Here is a 27,270-nt window from a genome sequence, read left to right on the forward strand (position 1 = left end):
GCACTGGATCTCCTGAAGGCCCCTTCTCACCTCTCCTGTAGATTTAGCTGTAACTTGTCAAGAAAAGCAGGTGTAGCACCAAAGGTGTGCAGCAGCAGGGGGAGATTCAAACCCCTACAGAAGCAGAAGTCACTGGGAGCAGAGGAAACGGATGTCTGCCACAAATTCCTAGCTCAGTCAGTGATAGCAAAGCTGTCTTGGTCCTGAAAATGACTCAAAAGTTAGGGCTGAAAATTTTTGGAGGATTCATGGAGTTGATAGCAGCAGCCTTAGATTTGAAGAGTACACAGCCATTCTATGGCTGTGAAAACCATCCAGGCTCATTCTTGTGCTCCAGGAGCTGCAGTGATACCCACTGGCAGTATACTGCTACTTCTGTTCCAGACTCAAAGACCATAGGATGCCATTTCCATATTGTAATGATGCAGTGCTTCTCAAATGAATGTACGAATAACTGGTAGTCTTGTTTAAAATGTAGATTCTGACCTAGTAGGTTTGGGGTTACCTGAGATTCTGCATTTTTAAAAATAGAGATGGGGTCTTGCTATGTTGCTCAGGCTGGTCATAAACTCCTGGGTTCCAGGATCTTCCTACCTCAGCCTTTCAAAGTGTTGGGATTACTGGCACGAGCCACTAAGCCTGACCAGATTACGCATTTCTAACAAGCTCCTGGGTGATATCGATGGTGCTGGTCCAGGGATTACACTCTGAGTTGTAAGAGTCTGCAGAGCCTGTAATGGGCTAGGGCACATTGTAAATCTTTAAAAGGAGTCTGTAATACACAACATTTCCAGGAGTTATTTGGCCAAGGAACCCATTTTAGTAGAACATCTATTAAAATCTCTATTAGTTAATTAAGATTGAGATTTAATTTTGAGTAACATAAAATTCAGAATCGCTGACATTTTCTTTTACACATAAAATAAATCTAGATAGTCTAGGGTGAGCTATGACCCCAGACAGCCTCAGGAACCCTGTCTCCTTCTGTTGCATTGTTCTACCCTTCACAGCTTGTAGCTTCCACATCCATGTCCAAGAGGGCTGCTCCAGTTTCAGCCATCACAAACGCATAACACCAGCACTAACAAGGAAGGACAGCAGAAGGACAAATGCACTCTCCAGTGATATTCCAAGGAGTTGCACACACTACCTATGCTTTCATATCATTTTCCAGAACCTCATCATATGGCACAGGTGCAAGAAAGACTGGCCAATGTGGTCTGCATTCTGAGTACCATGTCCACATCTAAAAATTGAGGACATTAGTACCGAGAAAGGAGGGGAACGTGTATTCCCGTTACACATTCTCTTAAAGAACTAGTAAAATAGGGAAAGAAGTGATACTCTGATCTGACCCCTTCATTTTGCACAACTGGTTGGCAAATACCCAGCATAAGCATCTGAGTGTCTTGGCTGCTATTCCACAACTTGCTCAATTACTCTGTGGTTCCTCTTCAGATGACATCCTTCCTATCCCTGGTGGCAGAGAGGAGACCCTAGGAAATCCCTATCTTGGCTGCTTGATAGCTGCGGCCTGTTGGGAGCACCTGATTGATAGACTACTCTGCCTAGCTCCCATTGGGCTCAGAGGATGCATTAGTGTCACAAAAGAGAGGCAAGAGCACTGGAGAATAAAACCATGGTCTATTATTTTGCCATTGGACTCATCTGTACAGGCATCAAAAAATTATATTATTGATGTGGTTTTATAGTGAACCCAGTCTTGTGACAGTATTTCTGTGAGTTTCTCAATGCTTCATCCTTCCTTCACTGTCTTCGAATATCGGTGACCTGCCGTGGGAGGAAGGGAGGTTCATTCTCCAACACTGAATCATTGTGCAAAGTCCATTATGTTTTAGTACTGAGATTGCTTATGAAATGAGAAAGGAACAGAATGAGATCTGGGAAAAGGCAGATTTAACATTTACTGACTGCCTCCTATGTGCCAGTCACTAGGCTTGGGGTTCATATACTTATCTTTTTATGCTAATTACAATTTATGACACAGTCTGGTAATGACCAAGCTGGGAGTTGAACCAGGTAGCTATGCCTCTAAAATCCATCTCTTGTTATCAAAACGGAAAGCAGGAGCAGCCTTCTGTGCAGGTCACTTTCTTTGTCCCCCTGATCTAGCCTTCCCCCTACCAGAGTCTTTCACACATTGACTTTGTGTTCATCTTCTCCCAGTAATTAGTAAATTATAACCCCCGCATCTCAAATTCTTGACATTCATTTGCTGTTTCCCAGTAATTCATTCCATTTGGTATTTGCTTTGAAAAAGGATCCAAAGTGCTGGCTAATGCGGCACGCAATCCCTTGCCTGGATGCGGCCCTCCACCTCATTTATCACATTGAGTCGCTGGTCCTGAGTCTGACAGGCAATTCAGGCTTTCTGAATGCAATTCAGGCATTGATTTTAATCTATAAAGCTTTCGCGTCTGGGTCCTGGCTGCCATGGAAATGAAATAGCTTCTTGGATACTTTTCCACATGCTGCTGCTAACTATTCTGATACACAGGGTTTCGAGAGACATTTCTGTACTTCTGTACAAATGTCCGATATGAATAGCCTCCTAACTTTAACCATCATTGTTAAATGACGGGAAGGGAAATCCCAAATGAAGACAAATACATGGAGCACACCTGCACTCCCTGCTCTAGGCATGGCCTTTATTGATAATAATATCTGGCTAAAAACAAATTTTAAAATACAGACCATGAGATAGCAAACACATTTGGTTTTCAAACAGGAAATCTCAAAGCGCAGGAGGACATTGGGTACCAGGAAGCCAGTGGAGAAGCATGGTGTTTAGACTTTGGTGTGTAATCTGATTTTCTCACCCACGCAGGGGAAGTTGGTGGTAAGGAAATGATTGTAAGATGTACTCTTTGTCAGGGTGGGGACAGGAAGAGAGAAAACTTGGTACTTACTCTAAAAGTATGGTGGCATGAAATGGCATGGCATTTCAAGCCATGGAAAGACATGGGGAAACTTAAATGCGCATGACTAAGTAAAAGAAGCCAATCCAATAAGGGTCCATACTGCATGATTCCAACTGAGCACTATTCTGGAAAAGGCAAAACTATGGAGACAATGAAAACATCCGTGGAGGCCAGGGATTAGCAGGACGGTCGAACAGGTGGACCAGAGAAGATTTTGAGGACAGCGAAACTCTTCTGTATGATGTTACAATGGTGGATACATGTTGTATATTTGTCCAAACCCATGGAATGGACAACACCAAGAATGAACCCAATTCGGACTGTGAAGTTTAGATGATAATGATGTGCTGATGTAACAGATGCTGATGAAGTTTAGATGATAATGATGTGCTGATGTAACTCTGGTGGGGGATGCTGGCCATGGGGGAGGTTGTGCCTGTGATGAGGAAGGGAAAGAAGTCTCTGTACCTTCCTCTCAATTTTGCTGTGAACCTAAAACTGCTCTAAAAAAAAAAAGACTTAAAAAAAAACTGGAAAAAGCAAAAGTGCAGTGGTAGGCAGTGTGCCCAGGGAATATGACACCACCTTTGTTCCAGTCGGCTCTAGAGGATGGGAAATGGGGGAGGATGATGGGAACTGTAAAGGGGGTTTAGATGCTTCCACCACAGTTCTGCTTTCATTCGTTTCCCCAGAAGGTTCTGGCTGGCTGCCCTCACTGCTCACGTGGCTTTCATTCCAAAACGCTATTCCTCGCTTCAGCTTTTTTAATTCTGATGACATTGGCGTTAGCAAAGAATGTGACAAAGCAGTTGATATGTTGACATAGATCCCTAAAAGGATAGAGCTTTAATTAAAAAAAAAAAAAAGGATGGGTCCAAAAGACAGAAACTTAAGTAAAAGTAGAAACAGAAAATGATGACTCTGAGGCATTTTCAAGTAACAAATGACAGTTGAATCCACTCATGGAGCTTCATTTTGCCATGGAAGAAGGCTGTTAGACCATGACTTATCATAAAGAGAGCAGGGAGAAACATAAATTTAATTGGGTTCCTGAAACAGAACTTCATATAAAATGTTCAGTGGCACATGTAACTTAGGAGGCGGATGCCAGCCTCTGCTCTCATGAGCAGTGAAGCACTAACTCAACTACAGTTTTTCGGGAGCTTCCCCCGTCCTTTTCCAATTATCCAGTTCTGTTTAGAAAGTGAAAATTCTTTCAACACTAAGAACTACAAGTTTAATATCGTCAGTGTACTTTTTAGGGTCTGGTTTCAGGAACGCCCAGCCAGGCCAGGAGAGGAAGCTGCCATCAGCTGGCATCAGGTCAATGCACATGGACTTTTTTTTTCCAAACTACAAACTGTGGCTTTTTGTGTGATATCAAAACAACTGGATGACTAAGTCAGTTCCATCAAGAATCCCTCATGGCAGTTGCTAGGAATAAACAGAGATGACCACTTTTTTACTTTTCAAATGTGAATTGGGTGGCCTTAGATGTGCTGACTAGGAGTGACCAGTGGGCAGGAAAGGTAAGCACCTTTACATTTGGACAGTTTCAAGAAACACAGCCAACATCCTTGGCTCTTAGGGGGCTTTGGTGCCTGTTGTCCCTGCCTTAAGGAGAGCTTAAGGTTCTCCTTAAGCTCATGTCCTCCTTATTGCCTGTGCTCATCAGCACTTTATAAGACCGAGTTTGTAACAAGCCTCCTTCAACCCCACCATCATGGATTGCTCACAAGCATCCTTGGATATATCCAGCGCTGATGAGGCATTGTTCTGGCCCTTCAGGGGCTCCAGGCAATACTGTTCTCTCAAGCCAACTGCCTTATTATCAGGAATGGCAAAAGAGCCTATAGGATATTGGGGTTCATACCTATTTCCTCCTAGGAAAAAACTCTGTGCTTCAATTCCTATCCAAATTCTTGGCTGTAACAGACATCAGCGGAAGCTGATAGTAATTTTTCCTTGTCTGAGAGCAGCAAGGACTCAGGGATATGGAACTCCAGGGCTGTGTCTGTTTTACACGACCCTCTTCCTTGTGTGTCTGACAGATCCAGAGGAGAATGAACCCAGGGGGAATTGATCAGGAACCCACCTCCCTATCCACAGTCAGTCACCCCAGGAGTAGGTAACAATGTTAGCTATTTGCCTACAACTAGCAATCGCCCTTAAAAGCAGTGGGAAACTTAAACTGGGGCACCTGACCTGGGGAGGCCAGGCTCACTGGATTATTTCCACAGAGCTGGAACTAAAAGAAGAGAAGTATCTCCCCTCTGGAGGTAGAAGTCACAGGACATAAGACTTTAGCCCTGTGAGCAGTTCCCTGATGGGTTGAATGCTGGCCCCACTTCAAGGCAGTGATGCCCCTTCTCTTCAGAGAGAAGTAGAGATGAGAAACAGAGACAGAGCCCTGGGGACATTTGAACACTGGGTCAGAGCTGTTCCTTCCCAGCTTTGTTGGCAGTTATATGAGGCACTCCCTTATTCCTCCAATAAATTCTCTTTTTGCCTGAGCTAATTAGCATTGGGTTTCTCTAACTTGCAGGCAAAGTGACACATTGGCAATTTTTTTTGCCCTGACAGCTGGCCTGTCCCATAATTAGATGACCCTTCCTGTGTTTTTTGGCTCAAATCATCCATGTGTCCCTCTTTCCTAAAGGCTGCCTCTGAGTCACAGCCTGGTGCATGAACCACCCAGGTGCTCAAGATTTCTTGAGGACACCACTCCCTTGTGACACTCGGCTCACCTTGGAATTCTTCTCCTCGGCTCTGGGCCACATTCTTACCTTCTCCCTGTGATTAGAATTCTGGATCTTGGCTCAATACCTTTCCATCCTTCTATTACATCCTTTCTCTGTGGCTGTTTGGAATTTCTGGCAGATGATGGTGCAAAATTGGCAGATGTTCCCCTTCTTCCATCCAGGACAGTGAACTTCTATGTCTCCAAGAATTTTAAGCAGTAACCTTTCTTCCTCCTTCCCCTTTTCTCTTTTAGCATTAGACCTGAAGCCATGGACAATTAAAAATTATTTCCCCTTTCAAAAAATCTGAGATAGTCCTGCTTTAAGGCCTTATTTTGAAACATTTGATGTTCATTTCAATAGACATTAAAAGATCTTATTTCTAAAAACTATATATAGAGGCCCTTGACATTCTCAGATTTAATTCTCATCATTTCCCCATGTAGCAGATATATTTTAGGCTGCAGAGCATTTGAATTTCTTTTTGGCCAGGCTTAGTGGGTCATGCCTGTAATTCCAATACATTGAAAGGCTAAGGTGGGAGGATTCTCTGAAGTCAGTAGTTTGAGACAAGCCTGGGCAACATAGCATGACCCTGTATCTACAAAAATAAAAATAAAAATTAATAGCCAGGTGTGGTGATGCATACCTGTAGTCCCAGCTACTTGAGAGGCTGAGACAAGAGGATTGCTCAAGCCCAGGAGTTCCAAGTTGCAGTGAACTATGATCATGCCATGACACTCCAGACTGAGTGAGCGAGATCCCATCTTTAAAAATAAATAAATGTAAAAAAGAATTTCTTTCCTGTGGTGGTAGATAAAAACCACTATCTTGTGTAGAAGGTGAAGAGTGCTAATAGTCACTCTTCCAGTCTTGCTTGCTACTAAAGCCTAAGCACCCAGAGTAGGCTTGGCCCATCAGATGCACGCATCTGGGGCTTAGAATCAGAACCTAATTAGGCAAAGAAGAAGGGATCATGGATTATCCATCTGTTATTGGCAGCAAAAGTGGCAATAACATCCAGTCTGTGGGGCAGTCATGGCCACAGTGCCCACAGTGGTGGACCAGTGGGGTCCAATGTCCACCGGTAGAGGCAGCAGTGTCTGAATGGGAGAACTGTGACACTGATCTTGGCTATGGTCTGGCTGCCCATGCCTACCTGTCACTGTCTAAACCTGGTTCTCCAGCCTCTGCCCAAGGATTCTGTATGTCTCCAGGGTCCTTTCAACGTATCACTTTTTTATTTAAGTTACATTTCAAGAAACGTTGAACAGTACACCCTCATAGGGTTCACTATAGGTAGTTATTTATTTTTTCTTTGTGGTGCAAATTTGAAATATGTAGTCTGGGAGTGGGAGCTCGTCACTTCACTAGTGAGTGATCCTAGCGGATCCTAGGTTCTCCGACTCAGTTTCTCCTTGTGAAATGATGAAAGACGGGTTTCTTTTTGGGGTGTGGGTATGAAGCATAGCTATTCAATTGAAGCTGTAGGAGAGGTACAGAGAATGGGAGACATAGTTCTTACCTAGAAAATAACTTAATAAATGACTTAAGTTCTGTGCATAAAATACTGTCAAAGATGTGATGAGATCATTTCCAGTTGGCTTCTTTCATTTTATGGGGGAAACTGTATTCTGTAGTGATCGTGTGACTCTTTGGTTTATCAACTAAACCATGATGACATTGACGGTGAAAGAGGATGCTATATTAATAGCTCTATTTATTTATTTACTATTCCATTAGAAACATTGAGATAACAGACATAATAATGGTCACCCTAAGGGGTAGAGTGGAGATTGCAGATTCTAGATGGTCTTGGAGTCTCTCAGGTATTGAGATACCTATGGTAGTCCCTGCCCCATAGCACTCTCTCCATGTTCCTCAATCACATTCTAATTATTTCTCTTTTGAACCAGTGCTGGGGACTGACAAGTGCCAGCCTGCCTCCCCCTTGCCCACACTTCCCTATTTGTGCAACTGGCAATCCAGTCTACATTTGCACACATTCCTACAGACATGATTTCCATAGCAACAGTAGGACTCTTTAAAAAAGGCACCTGAGCAATGCTTAAAGATAAATCACCCTCTTTAGGAGTCCTCCACTCTAAGGAATTACAGGCTACCGCCACTTAAAATTTCTTAGCTCCTTTTCACATATAGACATATGTACACTTCTAATCCCAATTCACTATCTTTCACTTTAATTAAATAAAAACATTTTAACCTCTTTTTAAGGCCATAAGATAAAGAGAGATGCTTGTTGGGCAGCAATGAGAAGTGTTTTAATGAACTAAGAAGGTAGGAGGAAAAAAGTCTCATTTTAGGAGTGCCTACTATGCACCAGGCACTTTTACCTGAATTATCTCCTTTGCATAGAAACCAAGGCAGAACAAGGACACCTCTGCAGTGCAGGCTGAGCTCATGCTAAGTTGGCAAATTTTATGTACAACATCCCACTCCCATATCTCATCACCACGGAATCCAGAGGAAAAGAGGGTCTGCATGGGGAAAAGGTGTAGGAGTGGGAGGGGTGGGTAGCAGGATTGTCAGTTGGGGAGATGGAAACACAGGGCTCAGGCTGGAGGTTCTGTTTCCGAATCATTTGTCTCATCAGAGCAGTGGGGAAGGAGGTGGGAAAGAATGGTATTGATTTATTTTCTTATTTGAAGAGAATCATGCCCTGAAAGTAAAGGATATCAAATAATTGAGCCTTACATCCTGGAACCTACCTGTCAGCCTCAGTGAAGTGAAGTCTCTCCTTCTTCTTTTTTTTTTTTTTTTTTCAAGACGGAGTTTCACTCTTATTGCCCAGGCTGGAGTGCAGTGGCTCAATCTTGGCTCACTGCAACCTCCACCTCCTAGGTTCAAGTGATTTGCCTGCTTCAGCCTCCTGAGTAGCTGAGATTACATGCCAAGCTAATTTTTTATTTTTAGTAGAGATGGGGTTTCACCATGTTGATCAGGCTGGTCTTGAACTCCCAACCTCAGCCTCCTGAGTGCTGGGATTAAGGCATGAGCCACTGTCTCCTTTTTTAATTTAAAGACATCTCTACACAATGCTAGGATTTAAAACACACACACACACATTAGTAATTGTTAGCTCCCTACAAGAATCTTTCTATTTTCACGAGACCATTTCAGGCTATTTTATTTATTTGGTTGGTTTTTGTGCTTAGGAGGAGATATGAAAAAGGTTTGTCTCACCTGTACTTGAAAATTCAATTCATTCATTTGTCATTCATTCATTCACTTAAGAAGTATTCTCTAGTCTCCTTTTGGGCCCATTCATGGGGCTCCAGACTGAAACATACACACAGTCATGGGCCTTACTCTCCTAAGCTTGTTATCTAATTCAAATAAAGAAATTAACTAACTAGTTCATTATACAATTATGTGGTTACAAACTGTGATAAGGATAATGAAAAAAGTACATGACAATATTAGAAGTGTAAGGGGTGGCCCTTGTTCCCAAATTGTTCCACCATTAATATCTATCCATTTGAAAAATGCACATCTTAATGTATAAGTCATCTAAGTCATAGCATAAATGAAGTTGATCATATTGTTTTCCTCCAAATTCATGAGGAATTTACCCAACACTGCACACACCTAGACGAAGGGATCCTCATTCCCTATACCTTATATTTGCCCTTGGCTAGGTGTGTGCAGAGTTGGATAAGGTCCTCCCTAGGACAGACCTATTTCCTTGTGCTTTCAGCCTCTCATTCTGCATCCCTCTCCCTCCTTCTCTGGCACCTGGTGCTTTCTTGCTGCAATGAGGGTTTTTGGAACTCCTAACCAGGTTTGCCACCGAACAATGTCTTATATTCCTAGATTATTCCTTTACTCTTCATTGATTCCATAAATCCACTTCCTCAGCACACTGATCTCATGAATGCATGAATTCATGAGGATCTTACCCAACACTGCACACACCTAGACGAAGGGCGAATATAAGGCATAGGGAATGAGGATCTTATCCAACGCTGCACACACCTAGATGAAGGGCGAATATAAGGCATAGGGAATGAGGATCTTACCCAACGCTGCACACACCTAGACGAAGGGTGAATATGAGGGATAGGGAATTAGGATCTTACCCAATGCTGCACATACCTAGACAAAGGGCGAATACAAGGTATAGAGAATGAGGATCCTATCAAACACTGCACACTCCTACACAAAGGGCGAATATAAGGTATAGGGAATGACCTTTAATTCATTTGTCATTAGTACCCAAGCTACTCAAAGCTAATTTTCCATAACTTCATGATTAATAACAGATACAAATGTTTGTCATTTTCTCTGAAACCAAGTGGCATCTTTTTATTAGAGACTTTCCAGATGGCTGTGTTTGATGCTGCCAACTCTACCAGATGGAGAGGGTTCCCTCACCTGTACCGAATCTGTACCTCTCTCCAGTTGTTTCCTGTCAAACTTGGATTCCTGAATGAGATAACACTGGAAATGGCTGAGTTAAATGGACATTTGTTATTTCCAGTTATGACTTAATCCCTGGTTATGATTTATATCTGGTTTTATCCTTAATCCCTTTCTGCTCATTTACCTTAGTGAATCAGGTAGAACCATTTATAAACTCAATATTTCTCTCCCATTTTCCTTTATTTTAGCCAGAGGCCTAAGCCAGAACTGGCTTAGGTATGAGAAGCCAGTCTCTGGGGTTGCTTTTCTCTTTGGTGCTGCATATTCCTCTGGATAAAAACAATTCCCAAAGTGATGGCTCAGCCAATGCTGTTTTGTAGTCTAGAGGCAGAAGTGAAAAGAGAGTTCCCTGGAGCTATCTGTCATCCATTTGCCCTTCCCATTAGAGTCTCTATTGCCAGGTCTTGAAGAAGGGTATGTGAACCCTCTACTAAACCCATGTAAAGCTCCTCCCTGGGTTGAGGGAAGGGAGTGTGCAAATGCCTTTCCAATTTGGGGTCAGTTGGAACAGTTTCTACAAGGGTAATTATCTTCTCCTCCATAAAGAACCAATGTGTGTTTCCTCTAGAATTTCCCCTTCTCATAACTCAAGCAAGAATCCAAACTTTCTCTTGGAGTCTGAATCTCAGTGGGATTCGGTTTTCTGCAGATTGGAACTTTGTGTGTAATTCAAATTCATTTTGATTTAAGAAGTGTCAATGAACTTCCTCTCTGTGCCTGAGTTTGAGGGAGCCTGGGACTGTAAGACGATGTCTATGTTTTATCTACAATGTACCTTGGCCACAGCCTTTGCAAACTGAAAGTTTATCAGTTGTTTAAAGCAACTTCTCTGCTTTCAGAAAATTTATAATCTGGCAAAAGAGATAACAGAAAGCACACATTAAACAATATATAAAGTAGTATGGTACAACGGGAAGTGTTATAGGCTGGAAATCAAGAGCTCACATCAGAGTGGTAGTTCTGCCATCTACAGATGGTGACTCAACATTTCTTTACTTCTCTGAACCCCAGTGTTCTCATCTGTAAGGTGAAGTTGAACTAGGTAATGTGAGAGCTCCCTGTAGACTCTACCTATGACCACACTCAAAATGTCTTCTCTGATCTCCCTCTCCACCACTGCTTCCATCCAAACTACCACTGTCTTGCTTCTCTACATCTGTAAAATTTCCTCGTCTCCCTGCTTCAAGTCTTGCCATCCTGGAATTCATTATTGCAGTCAGACTAATCTTTTGAAAACACAAATCATATCTTGCTACATGCCCCTCCCTCTCTGCCTAAAATCCTCCAACAGCTTCCAACTGCCCTTAGAGTAGACCATAAGCTGCACAGCTGTCCTTCCACATAACCTGACCTTCTCCCTGTGTTCTCTGACCTCATTAATTACGGGAATGTGCAGGAGTGTGCTCTCGTCCTCACTCACCATGCTTTTGCCACTTCTTTGCCCAAACCATATCCCAACTAATTCTACCTGCTCTTCCATCTAGAAAATTTCCTTCCCAAATGAACCCATATTTTCTGGTCTTTTTGCTCCAGGCACACCTAATTCTCTCTCTATTCCTTGAAGTAGAACCAGGGGACCAATGAGATAAGCAGGAAAAATCAAGATTGGATTCTAGTCCAATCGAGAAATTAAGTCGTAGATAACATTAAGGTTTCTAATTTGGGAGACTAATGAAGGCTGGAACATAGAAGAGGAAGAGCAGGTTTGGGACCTGTGAAAGAAATTTCCAGTGGATAGTTTATTAAATCTTCACCCTTCTTTAGGTACCTGTTCCTTGCCTAGGACATATAGGCTTCTTTTTTCAGGACGAAGACGTTAGGCATAGTTAAAGCTAAGCTGGTTGCTATGCTCAGTGTCTGGCCTGTTTAGCCAATGCTCTTTTCTATTAGTCAGTGCTCAGAGCATCCAGGTGTTAACATTTTTCAATATCACAGCTACTAGTGGCCTTTCAAGTGCCATGCTTCCCCCTCTGAACCTTCCCCTGCTCAATGCTAGAAGGCCATCCCCAAGCAGAGCTTTTCAACATTTTCCTACCCGGGACCTTTAAGGCAGAAACTCCTGGATTTGAGGATTTAGGAGCATCCAAGAAACAGGCCAAATTTATTTGAAAGCTCTTAAGCCCTTACAATTCATGAAAGTTTATATTCTACTTCACAGAAAATCTATACTTGTTTCAACATAAAAATAATGCTTAAAAGTACTATCAAGCTTCACAGTGCAGAGAATGGGCTTTGAAGTCAGAAAGGTCAGAGTTTGGCATGAGGCTCTGCCAATCACTTGTTGTTGGACCTGGAGCAAGTTCTTTGACCTCTCTGGGCCCCTGTGTCCCTTGTGTGGTTGTTGAGCACGTTATAACTGTTCCATAGATTTAGCATCCTGAGGGCCAGAGTCTGTCTTCTGTTCATCTGTGTCTCCCTCACAGAGACCAGAGGAGCGTCCTATCCACAGAAGGTCCTTAATGTGTGTTCACTCCTCTTCATGAGACATAAATGCACCTATGGTTATCCTGTTTTTACCACTAGATGGAGAGCATGCATCCTAGAAGTTTTAATCCATTAGTAAATGAGAGAGCAAGCATTTGTCTATTTTGTTTCACCGTATCAACTTACTGAATGATGACATCATTAAAACTAGCCCTCAACAAATGTAATTATAAGATAACTTTATAACTTTCAGAACTATTTCTTCTTTTTATTTTGAGAGAGTGTCCTGCTCTGACACTCAGGCTGGAGTGCAGTAGTGCTATCATGGCTCACTGCCTTGACCTCCTGGGCTCAAATGATCCTCCCACCTCAGCCTCCAGAGTAGCTAGGACTACAGCAGCACACCACCACTCTCAGCTAATTTTTTGTATTTTTTGTAGAGACAGACTTTCATCATGTTACCCAGGCTGATCTTGAATTTCTGGGCTCAAGTGATCCACCCACTGTGGCCTCCCAAAGGGCTGGGATTATGGGCATGAGCCACTGTACCCACCTTCAGAACTATTTATTCTTTAAGTAATGAAAAGGTGAAAGCAAGGCAGAAACACTAACTTCAGGATAGCGGCTACCTCTGAGGATGGAATAAATTGGAATTGGGTAGGAGGAAGAAACTCTAAATGTATCTGGCAGCTTATTTCTTACTTAAGAATAGATATGAAGTAAAAAAATGTTGGTCAGGCACGGTAGCTTATGACTATAATCCCAGCACTTTGGGAGACCGAGGCAGGTGGATCACTTGAGGCCAGGAGTTTGAGACCAGCCTGGCCAACATGGTGAAACCTCGTCTCTACTAAAAATACAAAAATTAGCCAGGTCTGGTGGCACACGCTTGTAATCCCAACTACTTGGGAGTCTGAGGCAGTAGAATCGCTTAAATCCAGGAGGCAGAGGTTACAGTGAGCCAAAATAACATCACTGCACTTCAGCCTGGGTGGCAGAGTGAGACTCCATCTCAAGTAAATAAATAAATAAATAAATAAATAAATAAATAAATAAATAAAATGTTTTAAAATGTCCAAAAATGTTAACTTTGGGTGAATTCTGAGTGGTAGGAGAGAATGCTTAGATGTCTCATTACTTTCTGTATTTCTCTGTTTGAATTTTTTTGTAATTGCAAATGTTTTTTAAGTGGGGAAAAAACTCAAAGGTAAAATTTAGGCTTACTGTTTCTAGCTCTATTTATACTGCCTAACAAGATCTTTAATGTTATCCTCAGAGATATGCAATTTGCAAAAGAAAACAACAGCAGAGCAAAAACCATATGTGTGTCTCTCTACCTGGGCTCTCACGTTGCCACCCTTCTACCGAACCTTATATTTTTCCCTGAAGTTAAGTCCTTTATGGTCATAGCTTAATGCAATTGCTAATTAGCTCTTGTCTCCAAATTGTATCTTTTCAAGTAATCTGAAAGATGAAGAGAAACTGTTTCCATACATCTGTTCAGGCTGGTATTTCATGTAACAAACTACCCTAAAATTTAATGGCATAAAACAACCATTTTATTGTGTTCCTAGATTCTGTGGAGCAAGAATTTGGACAAAATACAGTGGGGATGCTTTGTCTCTGCTGTATGATATATGGGGTCACAACTTGGGGGGTGACTTGACAGTGGAGAGTAACTTACTTGACTATTGGGAGCAAAACTCATTGTGAGGTGTATTCACTCATGTGGCTGGGTTCTTGATACTGGCTCTTGACTGACACTTCAGCTTGGGCTGTCTAAAGAGCCATCTACTCATTACAATCAAGTCACTACAGTTGGCTCAGATTCCCTGGGAGAGGGCAGAGACTCCCACCTCTCGATGGGAAGGGTGTCAAACAATTTGCATGCATATTTAAAACCCCCCACAATACCCTCTTTACTCTGTTGTTATAATGAAGTGGATTGATAAGCCTGGACCCCACTTTCTCTTTGTTCACTCAAGTAATGTATAGGGGGAACATTTAAATCTATCCACTGAATTGTCTAGGAACGTGTCTGGTCAAGTTATAGCAGCTCAAGTTATAAACTAATAAGAATATTTATTTTATCTGTCCTATTCCTTGTGAAAGCTGACTAGTTTTTTTTAATGACCATTCAACATAAAGGCATTCATCATAAATAATTTATAGAATAAAATTTTTACCACCAATGAAATATTCTCCAAGAGGGACTCCATTATCTATTACTGCACAGTAAATTACTCTATAACTTATGGATTAGTGGCTTTAAAACAACAAACATTGATTATCTCACACCTTCTGTGAGTCAGGAATTTGTGAATAGCTTTACTCAGTGGCTCTGCCTCAGGGTCTTTCATGCAGTTGCAGTTAAGATATTGTATAGGGGTATGTCATCTGACGGCTTGACTGGGGCTGAAGGAGCTGTTTCCAGCATGGTTCACTCTCATGGCTGTTGGCAAGAAGCCCCAGGTCCTACCATGTGGATCTCTCCATAGGACTTCTTGAGTGTTCTCATGACAACCAGCTTCTTCCAGAGTAAGAGATCACAAAGAGAGCAAGGAGGGAGCCAGAGGAATCTTTTATATCCTAGTCTTTGTAAGTGACATGCTGTCACCTCTTCCATATTCTCTGCTTTAGAAAGAAAATTACCAAGTCCTACTCACATTCCAGGCAAAAGACATAAAGCTCCACCTCTTGAAGGGAGGCAGAGCAAAGACTCTGTGATGATATAGTAAGACTACAACAGGGAGCTGAAGAAAGGCCTCTCTCACTCCATCCTGAAGGGATCTGCCTTAGGGCATCTGTCCTTATTGAGGCAATGAATGTGAAAAAACAAGTTGTTTTTTCATATGGAAAATTATACATCAGTTTCACTTTGCCATTCAGGTAGGAAATACACCTGGACTACTCGCTCCTATCTTCATAGGATAGGAACTATGCTTCTTGCCAATAACAACCTGGGAAATGCTTTGTGTGTTTTATATTTACACACAATTGTGATATTGTGGAAGTACAGGTATTCCAGAGCCTATTCTAATCCCCTCATTGACAAGAGGGTTCATATGGTTAAGTTGCCTGGACTGATGTGTTCTTTCTTGTATTCCATTTTATTATGTATCTTTCAAAACTACAAACTTGAATGGTCAGGATGATAGATGGGCTGTACTTCAGGTCAAGAGAGATCATAAGATGCAGAAAAATTGCCATCTGCAAAAAGTAAAACCCAATGAAGTGAAATGTAGTCCTAAGTAACTGCTTCTCATCTTTAGTGAGGCATTGCAGAAAAGATGCAATTACTCATTCACCTGAGAAAAGGAAACCTAAGGTGCACCCAGTTCAGAAACCTAAAAGATCTGCTATAATTTCTGACTTAGAAAACACCAGTCTTTAGGATGGGGTAGATAGGTCACTGACAGGAAGGTGGGGGTCCCTCCCTTCAAAGAAAAAGGGTAGAATTGTATCTGGTTCTGGATCTAATTCAACTTGACTACTTAGCAGTAAAGATAAATTGAATCCAAGGAGAAAACTGAAAATCACATTTTCCTGGCAAGTCCTTCAATGGGCTTAGTGTGTTTAGATTTATGAGGGAGTGAATGACCTTCTCCGCCACAGTTTTTCACATTTTCTCTTTTCCAGGACTGATTTTCCATCTGGCCTAACCAGAGTCTAAAGTTGCTGAATCAAACAGAGCCAATAGGTTGGACTTAAGCTGGCTGGAGCATGCATAGATCTGGAAAGCACAAGTAGGTTCCTTTTGTAAAGGGCTATCAAGTGGATGCCTCTTCTTCCCTCCTCCCTGCCTGCCTCAGATCATGGCCCTGAAAGAGAAGACATCCTGTTTTTCTAACTCAAGAGACACCACTGCTGGGGGAGCAGTAGCAGGCTTGGGGGTGTTTTCCACTCAAGAACTTGGCTATCGGAAGAGGCAGGATGGCAGTATTAAATGCAAGGACATTGTCAGACGGACCTGGTTCCCATCCCAGAATCCTGGGGCCGGGCAGGGTCAGAGAAGGCCAGGGTGTTCTACTCATGTCTAGCAACCCCTGAGAAAACATGGAAGAGCAGTGCAAAATTTCCACCCACATGAGAAGAGTTCAAGAGTAGCAGAGCATGGATAAACCCAGGTATCTGGAAGAAGTGACAAAAGTACATTATGAGAAAGCTGCAAGACCAGGTGAGGTAATGAACATTGCTGGAGTGCTAGTAACCAGAGGTGGGATACGTCTCAGGAGAGGCACCTGCCAGAATACCACGCAGGCTACCCCACACAGGTGCCATCTAAAGGAGAAGGAAGACAATAGAGGAAATCCAGAATTAGCTGAATTTTATTTTGTTTTATTTATTCTTTTTAGTTTTTGAGATGGAGACTTGTTCTGCCACCAGGCTTTAGTGCAGCGGCACGATCTTGGCTTACTGCAACCTTTGCCTCCTGGTTTTAAGCTATTCTCTTGCCTCAGCCTCCTGAGTAGCTGGGACTACAGGCATGCGCCACCAGGCCCACCTAATTTTTGTATTTTTAGTAGAGATGGGACTTCACCATGTTGGCCAGGATAGTCTTGATTTCTTGACCTCATGATCCTCCTGCCTTGGCCTCCCAAAGTGCTGGGATTACAGGTGTGAGCCACTGCACCCGATGAATTAACTGAATTTTAACATGAAACAAATGAGAAAACACAGAAGTTTTCTAGAAATGATTACCGTTGCATGTTACAATGCTAAGTAAATTAAGTTACATTATGTAAAATAATTGTATCTATTTTGCACACTCAAGTTTGTGGCTCAAGAAAATTCAAACCTGCTTATAAATGTACCATTCTCTGTTGTTCCTTTGGCTTACCCTGTATTTCATGCAATACAGAGGAGGATGGCTCTTTGAAGTTGCCATGTCTCTCAGCAAGTAAGGAGATGGCTACAGCCAAGCAGTGTGAAGTGACAGCACCAGAAAGTTTTCTACACCAGAGGTCAGAAAATACTTTCTTTAAAGAGCCAGATGATGAATATTTTAGGCTTTGCCAACTATACAATCTCTGTTGCAACTCTTCAACTCTACCCTTATAGCACAATACAGAAATGAATGGGCCAGGCTATGTTCCCATTAAATTTTATTTATGGAAACTGAAATATGAATTTTATGTTATTTTTCTGTTTTACAAAATATTATTATTTTTTTTATTTCTTTCAGGTACATAACAATGTAAAAATTATTCTTAGCTCATAGACCATGCAAACAAAGGTGGTAGAGCGGATTTGACCACCAGACGTAGTTTACTAGCCCTTATTTTTGGCTGGTCACTGATCTCCACACCGTAGAAGGAACTAATATATTCAGGCTCATGGCCCTGGGTAAAAAGGTCCAACTACTTAGGAAAGTGATCAGGAGATAAAATCCTCCTGGGAATCAGAGAATCTTTTTTTTTTTTTTTTAACATCTTTTTCTCTTCCAGTCTCCTGTGGATTTTCATGTGGTTTCAAAACAAGTGTCAAGCTTTACATTTGACTTAGAAAAACCACAACTCATACTCAAACTCCTACTGTGGTGGCAGAAGATAGCTGGACTCTAAGCCCCAGAAATACAGGGCCCGCGTGTCTGTTTTCCTCGCTACTATATTGCTGGGGTCTAATGTAGCATCTGACAGAGCAAACCACTAAATAATTGTTTGTTGATTGAATGACTGAGTGATTAAAAAGTCCTTTTAAAGCACTGTTTGTTTGTTTGTTTGTTTTGAGACAAAGTCTCACTCTGTCACCCAGACTGGAGTGCAGTGGCACAATCTCAGCTCCTTGAAACCTTTGCCTCCTGGGTTCAAGCAGTTCTCCTGCCTCAGCTACCAAGTAGCTGGGATTACAGGCACCTGCCATCACGTCTGGCTAATTTTTGTATTTTTTAGTAGAAATGTGGTTTTGCTATGTTGGCCAGGCTGGTCTTGAACTCCTGACCTCAAGTGATCCACCCACATCGGCCTCTCAAAGTGCTGGGATTACAAGTGTGAGCCAGCGCGCCCGGCCTAAGCACTTGTAAAAATTGTTTGTTACTCCATCTTACATGTGTTACACAACTCTCACTTTAAAAATGCCTATAACAGTGATTTCGAATTCAGAAGACTCATCATGCATAAATAGATTTCCTTCAAAAGCTGGACAAAAATTCTATGTCAATGTGAAACTGCAAAATCATTGTTAGCTCTGTTCAAAAGAAAACCTGTTTGCACTGAGAAGTGAAAGAAAAGTAACTGCAAATATCGGAGACTGGTCTTAGTAAGGAAGCAGCCACCTGGGCCTCTCTCCTGACATTAATCTTGTGCCTTCCGTTTGGCCTATGGAGGTGGTTTCTACCATTATGCTCACGACATGAAAAAGCTACCTGGGTAACAAAAGCCTGGGAAACTTACCAGAGACCCACAACATAGGAGGAGCTGATGCTGAAAATCCTTCTGCTCTGTTCTAAGCTGGCAGCTTCTCTCCCCATTAAGCCACACAACATCTAGGCAGAACAGAACAAACTCAGAGAAAACCACATAGCTTTTGTCTGTCTGGATTCAGGGTTTTATCTGAACAAGCATCTTAGGTCTCCTTTTAAAGTTTTCTTTTCTTTCTAAAATCTCAAGTGAATTTGCAAAGGGAGGTATGAGAATGTGGGGGAAATGGGGTGAAAACTAGTGTATGGTACCAAGAAGAGGCAAAAGAAAAAGATCAAAGATTAGCTTTCCTAAACTGGGTGGCACCTTGGCACTGAATCCTGGGAACAGATGCTGACTGATTTGAATTAAAAAAGAGCAGAAGTAACCAAAGATAAGAAATAATTGGCTAAAAAATACAAAACCATACTTCTGACTGGGGACAATAAAATGTTCCAAGCAGATGTTAGAATAACTGACTTTTAAAAACCAAGCTTAAAGAAAATAGGGAAAGAGACTCACTGCTGAATATTTTTCCCTCAATTGTGAATTAAGACATGGTCAGAGGAGAAGAGATCCTTTCCAGAGTCTCAGCAGGATAAATCGACCTTGTGGAGGCCTTTGTGTTCCTGGAGAATGATGTCAGAACCCACCCCAGGAAGAAGAAAGATATGTTTGCACTAAAGGTCACTTGAGAACTATAAAGAAAAATGCTATTTGTAATGACTTAGAAAGCCTTCCGGGAAGAAGAGGAGTCAACTCACTGTTTTGGAATCAGTGGGGAAAAAAACAACACAACTTTTCTGGTGAAAAACATTCCGAGGGTCATTTGGACATTCTAAGAAAATCTTTGAAACTTTGAGAGAAAAGAATCCAAGCATAGGATTATAGGAAAATTATGTTTTATTGCTTAACTGTTTAAAGCGTGTTGTGCATTTATGTATGTTGTTGGTCACACAAAAATAATTGGAAAGGTTTCTGGCAGTAAGCAGAAGGCAGAGACTGACAGTCTCTCTACCCTATTTACTGTTGACCCTGAGAATCCTTGGGGTAATCAGATATGCGCGTCTCACAGAGATATCCAGGGGTTTAGAAGAAAGAACACGAGCCTGTGAATCAGAAGACCTGGCGTCACATTTCAGCTCTATCGCCTTCTTAGAGGAGAATTGCTGCATGCCATTTAACCTTTCAAAGCTCCTTATCAGTTAAGTGAAGATACTGTGTGTTCCTTGTGGGAATATTGTTAAATGCAGTCCCTATATAGACTAAACACGTAGTTGGAACTCAGTAGTAGTAGACTTGAATCTGTTGCATCAGAATTAATTTAGTAGTGATCTATATTGAGCACTCACTATGCACAAGCCTGTTATTCATACTGTCTTGGTTTTCCCAGCAGCCCTATGACTAGAGACAATTGTTATTCCCTTTATACAGATAAAGATACTGAGGCTGGAGAGGTTAAGAAACTTGCTCGTGGTAAGTGGTCAAGCCAGGCAGCCTGGCTCCAAGACCCTGCTCTTATCTGACCAAATATGAGGGGAAGATTTACTGAATTTGTATCAGCTTCCTCTTTGTTTCTGTTATGACACAGGAAACAAGATGAAGAGGTTTTCCTCTCTCAGAAGCATAAAAAGCTACTGACTTCATCCCAATAACGAAAGTTAAAGAGAATGACCTTAAATACAAAAGCTACAAAAATAAATGATACTTTATGGTCCAGGCAGTATTCTAGGTGCTTTATTACATGGGTTTCTTAATTAATTTAACAACCTTCTGAGGAAGGTGCTACCATCTCCACCGTGTTATGGCCACTCAAGCAAATGTGCAGAGCCCTTGGAGCTCCAAAGACTGCTTTCAACCATTGTTCTAGACAGGCTGTCCAACGCTGGGTTCTCAGAGGCAAGCCAATAGGCAATTATCAGTGCTGCCCTGGCTAGGTATCAGGGGTGGGAAGCATATGGTCAGCAATATAGTTTCAGGGCAAGCTGTGAATTGAAGTTAAAAGAAAAGTGATATTTATTGACAGCTAATAATTTGAGTAGGAATATTTTAAGTTAATGTCCTAACTGGGGTTCCAAGTCCTTTGACTTCACCAAAGAAAATAACAGGGGTTTGGAAGCTATTTTTAATATTTCAAAATGCCTATTAGTATGTCACTAATCATATAAAATATAGCCTTTGTGTATGGTTACAGTCTTAAAGAAGAAAACTTTTAGGTAAAAATTTATTTTTAGACTTGAGCAAATTTTCAGGTATTCTGAATTCTGGAAACAAGTGAATTTCTGTCCTGTCAGAGTTGAAATAATCCTTATGCATGTCAAATTTACCCTAATAGAGAAGATACCCATTATCAAAGCGAATTCAACAAGACTCAAAGACTTTAGGAAAGAAGTTGCCGGCAGACATGAAAGGCAATTTTAGCCATTTACTTAGAATTGCCAGTCACCGTAGGAGCAGAAGAGGCATTTTTCTGCCAACTGGTTGAAGCTTGTGCCAGAATGATCCTGCTGTTTCTTAATTGTCCTAAAAGCTTGCAGCCAGCAATTTCCCTGCCAAGCCTGACCTCACTTTCATGTTTTTTATAATATGCAGATCACGAAGTGTCCCATTCAGAGTGGGAAAACAAGAAATCACTTCCTCATCTTACTCTTGGAGCTCATCACATAATCTGCATGGTGTCTCTGTAAAATAATACATCAATGGGCATCTGAAAGCCTTCTGTGCCATTTTTTAGTACCACTGTCTTATGTACCTGAACATATGATTCTCATGTCAAACTTATAAGAGTGGGGACAACAGTGTTACTCCTATTTATGAGTGATAAACTAACAGAATTATGACTGAAGGACATAAAAACCTATGTGTGGTGTATTAAGTTGCAAGCTGCAGAATGAAATTTAGAGTATGCTCTCATTTTTTCATATGAAAGAAAAGGCATGTAACTGTGTACATGTGTGCATGCATATGCAGTTGTGTATAGAGGTGGGATATAAAAGCTCACAAAAGATCTTGTGATGTACAATCTAACTACTTCTTAAGGTGGTAATGTTACCTCCTAATAGTCTCCTAAAATGGGAGTGAGTGAAAGGAGCTACTGAGAATGTTCACTTTTATATCTATGCACCTCTGTATTGTTTTAATGTTTTTCAATAAGCCTATATTGTTTTTACAATGTCAAAAATAATTTTTAGAAAAAGAAAAGGTCTAAAGTAGGTGATAGATGTTCCCCACAATGAACAGCCCTATCTAGTTTATTCCATTGCATTCAGATTTTCAGAACAATTGTAAAGAGACATTAGAAAAACCTTCCTCAACTCTGGACTTGGGATTCTGTATTGGGAGACTGCATTGCTGCTTCTCCATTGGTTAATACGGTGGATTTCTGGGGAGATTTTTAACTTTTACATTTTCTGCTGTTTCTTGAGACATGTCTCCATTTTGAGCTTCTGATAAGCCCACATTTGTTGAATGTTTTGATTTTGTAACCTTTCCACCTCCATTGTTGTTCAGACACATTTCCATTTTGAGTTTCTGATAGGGTCAGATTATAGCTGGAAGAAAATAGTTGCTTGGTGTTTGAGTTTTGGAGAAGGAATCTTCTACTTAATTCCTCTTGGAGGCCCCTGCTCCCAGATGGAATGGAGACTCAGTTGGGATGACCAGAGGCTTCCATCAACCAGCTCTTTGGGTTCATAGAATTCTTTGAGGAGCAAAATAAATATGTCAAAAAGGGGAATGCCAGGCCATACTGTGTGGCACCGTGGTCTAGCCACTTCTTGGACAGCATGTCTCACCTGCTGAAGAAACTCCTGTGCAAGAAGGTTGAGAAGCAGAACCCCAAATTGCAGCAGCAGAACCTAAAGCTGCAGGAAGCCTCAAATCTGACCCCACCAGTAACTCAAAATGGAGACGTGTCTGAAGAAACAATGGGAGGCAAAAAGTTTACAAAATCAAAACATTCAATAAATGTGGGCTTGTAAGAAGCTGAAAATAGAGACGTGTCTCAAGAAACAGTGGAAAATGTAAAAGTTAAAAAGTCTCCCCAGAAATCCACCATATTAACCAGTGGAGAAGCAGCAATGCAGTCTCCCAATTCAGAATCAAAAAAGAAAAAGAAGAAAAAGGGAAAATGGTGAATGACGCTGGACCTGACACACAAAAAAAGCAAAAACTGAAAACAAAGGAGAATCTGAATAAGAAAGTGCCGAGACTCCTAGAGAAACAGAAAATAGTGTGGAGAAGCCAGATCATGATGAAGATGGCAGTGAGGTGCCCAGCCTGTCCCTGGGACTGACTAGAGCTTTTGCGGATACTTCATTTCCTTCCCTATGTACTCTTGTCATTGAAAACACTCTAAAGCCAATAAGAGAAATGGGCTTTACAAACATGACTGAAATTCAGCATAAAAGTTTCAGACCACTTCTGGAAGACAGGGATCTTCTAGCAGCTACAAAAATAGGTAGTGGTAAAACTGGCTTTTCTCATCCCTGCAGTTGAACTCATTCTTAAGGTTCATGTCCAGGAATGGAACGGAGTTCCTTATTCTCTCACCTACTAGAGAACTAGCCATGCAAACTTCTGGTGTTCTTAAGGAGCCTATGACTCACCATGTGCACACCTCTGGTTGATAATGGGTGGCAGTAACAGATCTGCTGAAGCACAGAAATTTGCTAATGGAATCAACATCATTGTGCCACACCAGGCCGTCTGCTGGACCACATGCAGAATACCCCAGGTTTATGTATAAAAACCTGCAGTGTCTGGTTATTGATGAAGCTGATTGTATCTTGGATGTTGGATTTGAAGAGGAATTAAAGCAAGTTATTAAACTTTTGCTAACAGGCAGACAGAGTATGCTCTTTTCTGACACTCAAACTCGAAAAGTTGAATACCTGGCAAGGATTTCCATGAAAAAGGAGCCATTGTGTGTTGGCGTTGTTAATGACAAGGCTGTAACAGTGGATGGTCTTGAGTGGGGATATGTTTTTTGTTCCTCTGAAAAGAGATTCCTTCTGCTCTTTACATTCCTTAAGAAGAACCAAAAGGAGATGCTTATGGTCTTCTTTTCATCTTCTATGTCTGTGAAATAGCACTACGGGTTGCTGATCTGCATTGATTTCCCTGTCTTGCCATTCATGGAAAGCAAAAGCAAAATAAGCGTGCAACCACATTCTTCCAGTTCTGCAACACAGATTCAGGAACACTATTTGTATGGATGTGGCAGCAAGAGGACTGAACATTCCTGAAGTCGACTGGATTGTTCAGTATGATCCTCCAGATGACCCTAAGGAATATATTCATCACAGATCTAGATGAGAGAGGGCATACCTTGCTCATTTTGCACAGAGAAGAATTGGGTTTCCTTTGCTACCTGCAACAATCCAAGGTTCCATTAAGTAAATTTGACTTTTCCTGGTCTAAAATTTCTGACATCAGTTGAGAAACTGATTGAAAAGAATGACTTTCTTCATAAGTCAGCCCAGGAAACATATTAAGTCATCCATACGAGCCTATGATTCCCATTTTCTTCATGTTAAAACTCAAATTTGCCTCATGTTGCTCTGTGATTTGGTTTCAAGTTACCTCCCTCTGTTGATCTGAACATTAATAGCAATGAAGGCAAGCAGAAAAAGTGAGAAGGTGGTGGTGGATTTGGCTACCAGAAAACCAGGAAAGTTGAGAAGCCCCAAATCTTTAAACACGTTAGCAAAAAAGTATCCAACAGCAGCCAGTTCTCTCACTGAAAACATGTCTTTCTTTCGTCTTGAATAGCTTTGTCCCAAAATGAATTTGTTTCCCCTTGATCTGACAGGATTTTTGTAGCCTTTAGAATTTGGACTGATCTAACAAGAGTATAAATTGACTTGGTTTGCAAGCACTGAGCACTATTACTTTTATCAAGTCTCTTTTTCATTGTTGAGATATAAAACATGCTTTAATTTTCTTGGTTGCCTAAGGACAGAGCAAGGATTATCTGGTCTTTGTTGTGATTATATAATATTTTAATTTTAAATATCCCTCCCTGATACACACAAATGCATGTTATTGTTTTAATATAATTTTTTTTGTACTTTCCTCCCTGGTCTGTTAAGATTTTTGTGGCATGGATTATTGCGCTCCCTGCTGTAACAGGTAACATAGTGTACTGGGAAGCTGGTGGTAATGCAGAAAGGAGTCTCGGGTTATTTTTTGGTTTTAGTTATTTCTGGGACCTTGAAAGTGTCTCATGACTCCTCCTGAAAACGCTGCAGTATAAAAGAGCAAAGAGCTTTGGAAAATACCTAAGAAGCACCTTAGGATTAGGGTGGCATTGCTTTTATAGATTCTTGATTTTATTCACATCCTATTATTCACAAAACCTGTTAAATTTCTTAGAAGTGTTTCTCTGATGACTTGACTTGGCCATGGAGAGTGAAAAACAACTAAAGGAAAATGTCTCGGTACTTACGGAATAAGAGCCTTTCTCAGGTGTTTTGTTTTTTACAGCAAAAACTATGGGTTGCAATTTGAATAAATGTCACTAGCAGTCATAACATTTGATGGGTGGGGGGTTAGGAAGAGGGTAGAATTGAGACGTCTGAGCCTCATTTACATCAACAGAGGCGTAATATGCTGCATTTCTTCATTCAGTAACATGGGAGACTTTAAAAACACGTATACAAAGAATGGTGATTCTCCTCATTTAGATTTGTTTAATTCAAGGTGGTTTGGATTTCGGTAAGCCTTTTCACTCGGTACAGTACTTAGAAGACAAGGGCAACTGCCTTGGACTTAGAGCCATGCCATCAGACAGTGCCCAGCACACATTCACGTTCGCTTCTTTCTAAGAAAAATTACCTCTTCCAGGCCCTGAAACAAAAAATATGCTTACTGTGAAGATTGAAAATGAACAAAGTTAGAAAAATTCAGCAAAGTCAGTGATTTAGTTAGCCAGGTTTTTTGTTGTAGGAGCACTTGATTTCTAGTGTGTTTTGTATAGTATATAACTACAAAACAGTACATTTTGTAGTAGTTCAAAACCAAAGTTGCTAGCATCATTTTGCTGTTGTACCAGTTAAATATAGGATCCCTTTAATTGTGAGTGCGCTAACATCTAATGTAGAGGAAACTATTTGGTAAAGAACATTCCATTAGGAAAAGAGCAATCTTCCATTGGCTGTCATCACCCTGGTTGGACCTGTCCTGCATTTCCAACTTTGACTGCTGGGGTCCTGGCTTGCATTCTTCTTGGATTCCTAATTCCTGGTGTTAAATAACTCTCTCCAAGATCATGTTTTCCTTTTTGGTTGTTTTTTTCATAAATAATGTTTTATAAATGACAAAAACAAAGGGAAGAATATTTAATTACTGAGCAGAAGTAAAATACTATTGATGTTTTGTACATAATCTAATTTTTATGTGCATGTTCATGCTTTTTAATTTTTTTATCAAAAATGAAGTCATCTATCTACTACTCATAACCAGCTTGTTTAATAACATGTTATTTTCCTGTGTCATTAAATAATTACCTCAAAAAAAAGGGGAATGCAGTCTTCATTATTTATTTAGATTTTTGTACAAGTCTTTGATAGTGTTCCATAGTAAAGGCAATTTGGGGATGAATAGTCTATAGATACAACAAAGTCCTTCCATCCAACCAGGAATGTGACCAAGGAACTTTGGTGCAGTAAAAAGAGCAAAAATTTGAACTTTGACAGAGTTTTATTCACATCCTAATTGCTATTTAAGAGATGTCTGGTCTCAGACAACCTAGTTGGTGTCTCTGAAACTCTGTTCCCTCTACTATAAAATAGAATAATAGAGAGATGACATGTTATATGTAAAGGGCATTGAACAATACCTGGCTCATGGAAGGTGGTCAAAAATTCCCAGGCTAATTAAAAAAAGTGTAAATGGTTTTTAATCTATATTGACATTTGTAGTGAACAAATAAGAAAATACAACGTGGAAGAACTGAGGAAAAGCCAATAGTGTCAACTCTGCATATGAAACACCCAACGTGCAAAAACTTGTAAGTGATCTATTTGTAGATTTATTTGTAATTGGATTGTGTTAGCAACTGGAGGTAGCTAGCTCTGCCATCTTCTCAGACATTCTGCATCAAACAGAGATGACAAAACCTGTTAAATTTCTTAGAAGTGTTTCTCTGATGACTTGACTTGGCCATGGAGAGTGAAAAACAACCAAAGGAAAATGTCTTGGTACTTACTGAATAAGAGGCACACATTGGTGACTGAGGAGTTCCAATATGGCAAATCCAAAGAAGGCGCTTGAGAAGAACTAAGCCAAACTGTATATGTAGGAAGATAGGTTTAAGTTCTC

At 40.9% G+C, this 27,270-nt stretch overlaps 1 long non-coding RNA gene and 1 pseudogene across 1 annotated transcript; both read left to right on the forward strand.

Annotated features, from left to right (window-relative positions):
* The first annotated feature begins 1,778 nt into the window (after positions 1 to 1,778).
* Positions 1,779 to 10,460, forward strand: LOC108587838 (uncharacterized). Its single transcript, XR_001906612.1, has 3 exons — positions 1,779 to 1,811; positions 7,935 to 7,981; positions 10,017 to 10,460. It is a non-coding gene; the product is annotated as an uncharacterized LOC108587838 (long non-coding RNA).
* Positions 10,461 to 22,358: 11,898 nt separating this feature from the next.
* LOC100409655 (ATP-dependent RNA helicase DDX18 pseudogene) lies at positions 22,359 to 24,872 on the forward strand (annotated as a pseudogene).
* Positions 24,873 to 27,270: the final 2,398 nt, after the last annotated feature.

Source organism: Callithrix jacchus, chromosome 12, assembly GCF_049354715.1.
Source record: "Callithrix jacchus isolate 240 chromosome 12, calJac240_pri, whole genome shotgun sequence".
In the NCBI taxonomy this organism is placed as follows: domain Eukaryota; kingdom Metazoa; phylum Chordata; class Mammalia; order Primates; family Cebidae; genus Callithrix; species Callithrix jacchus.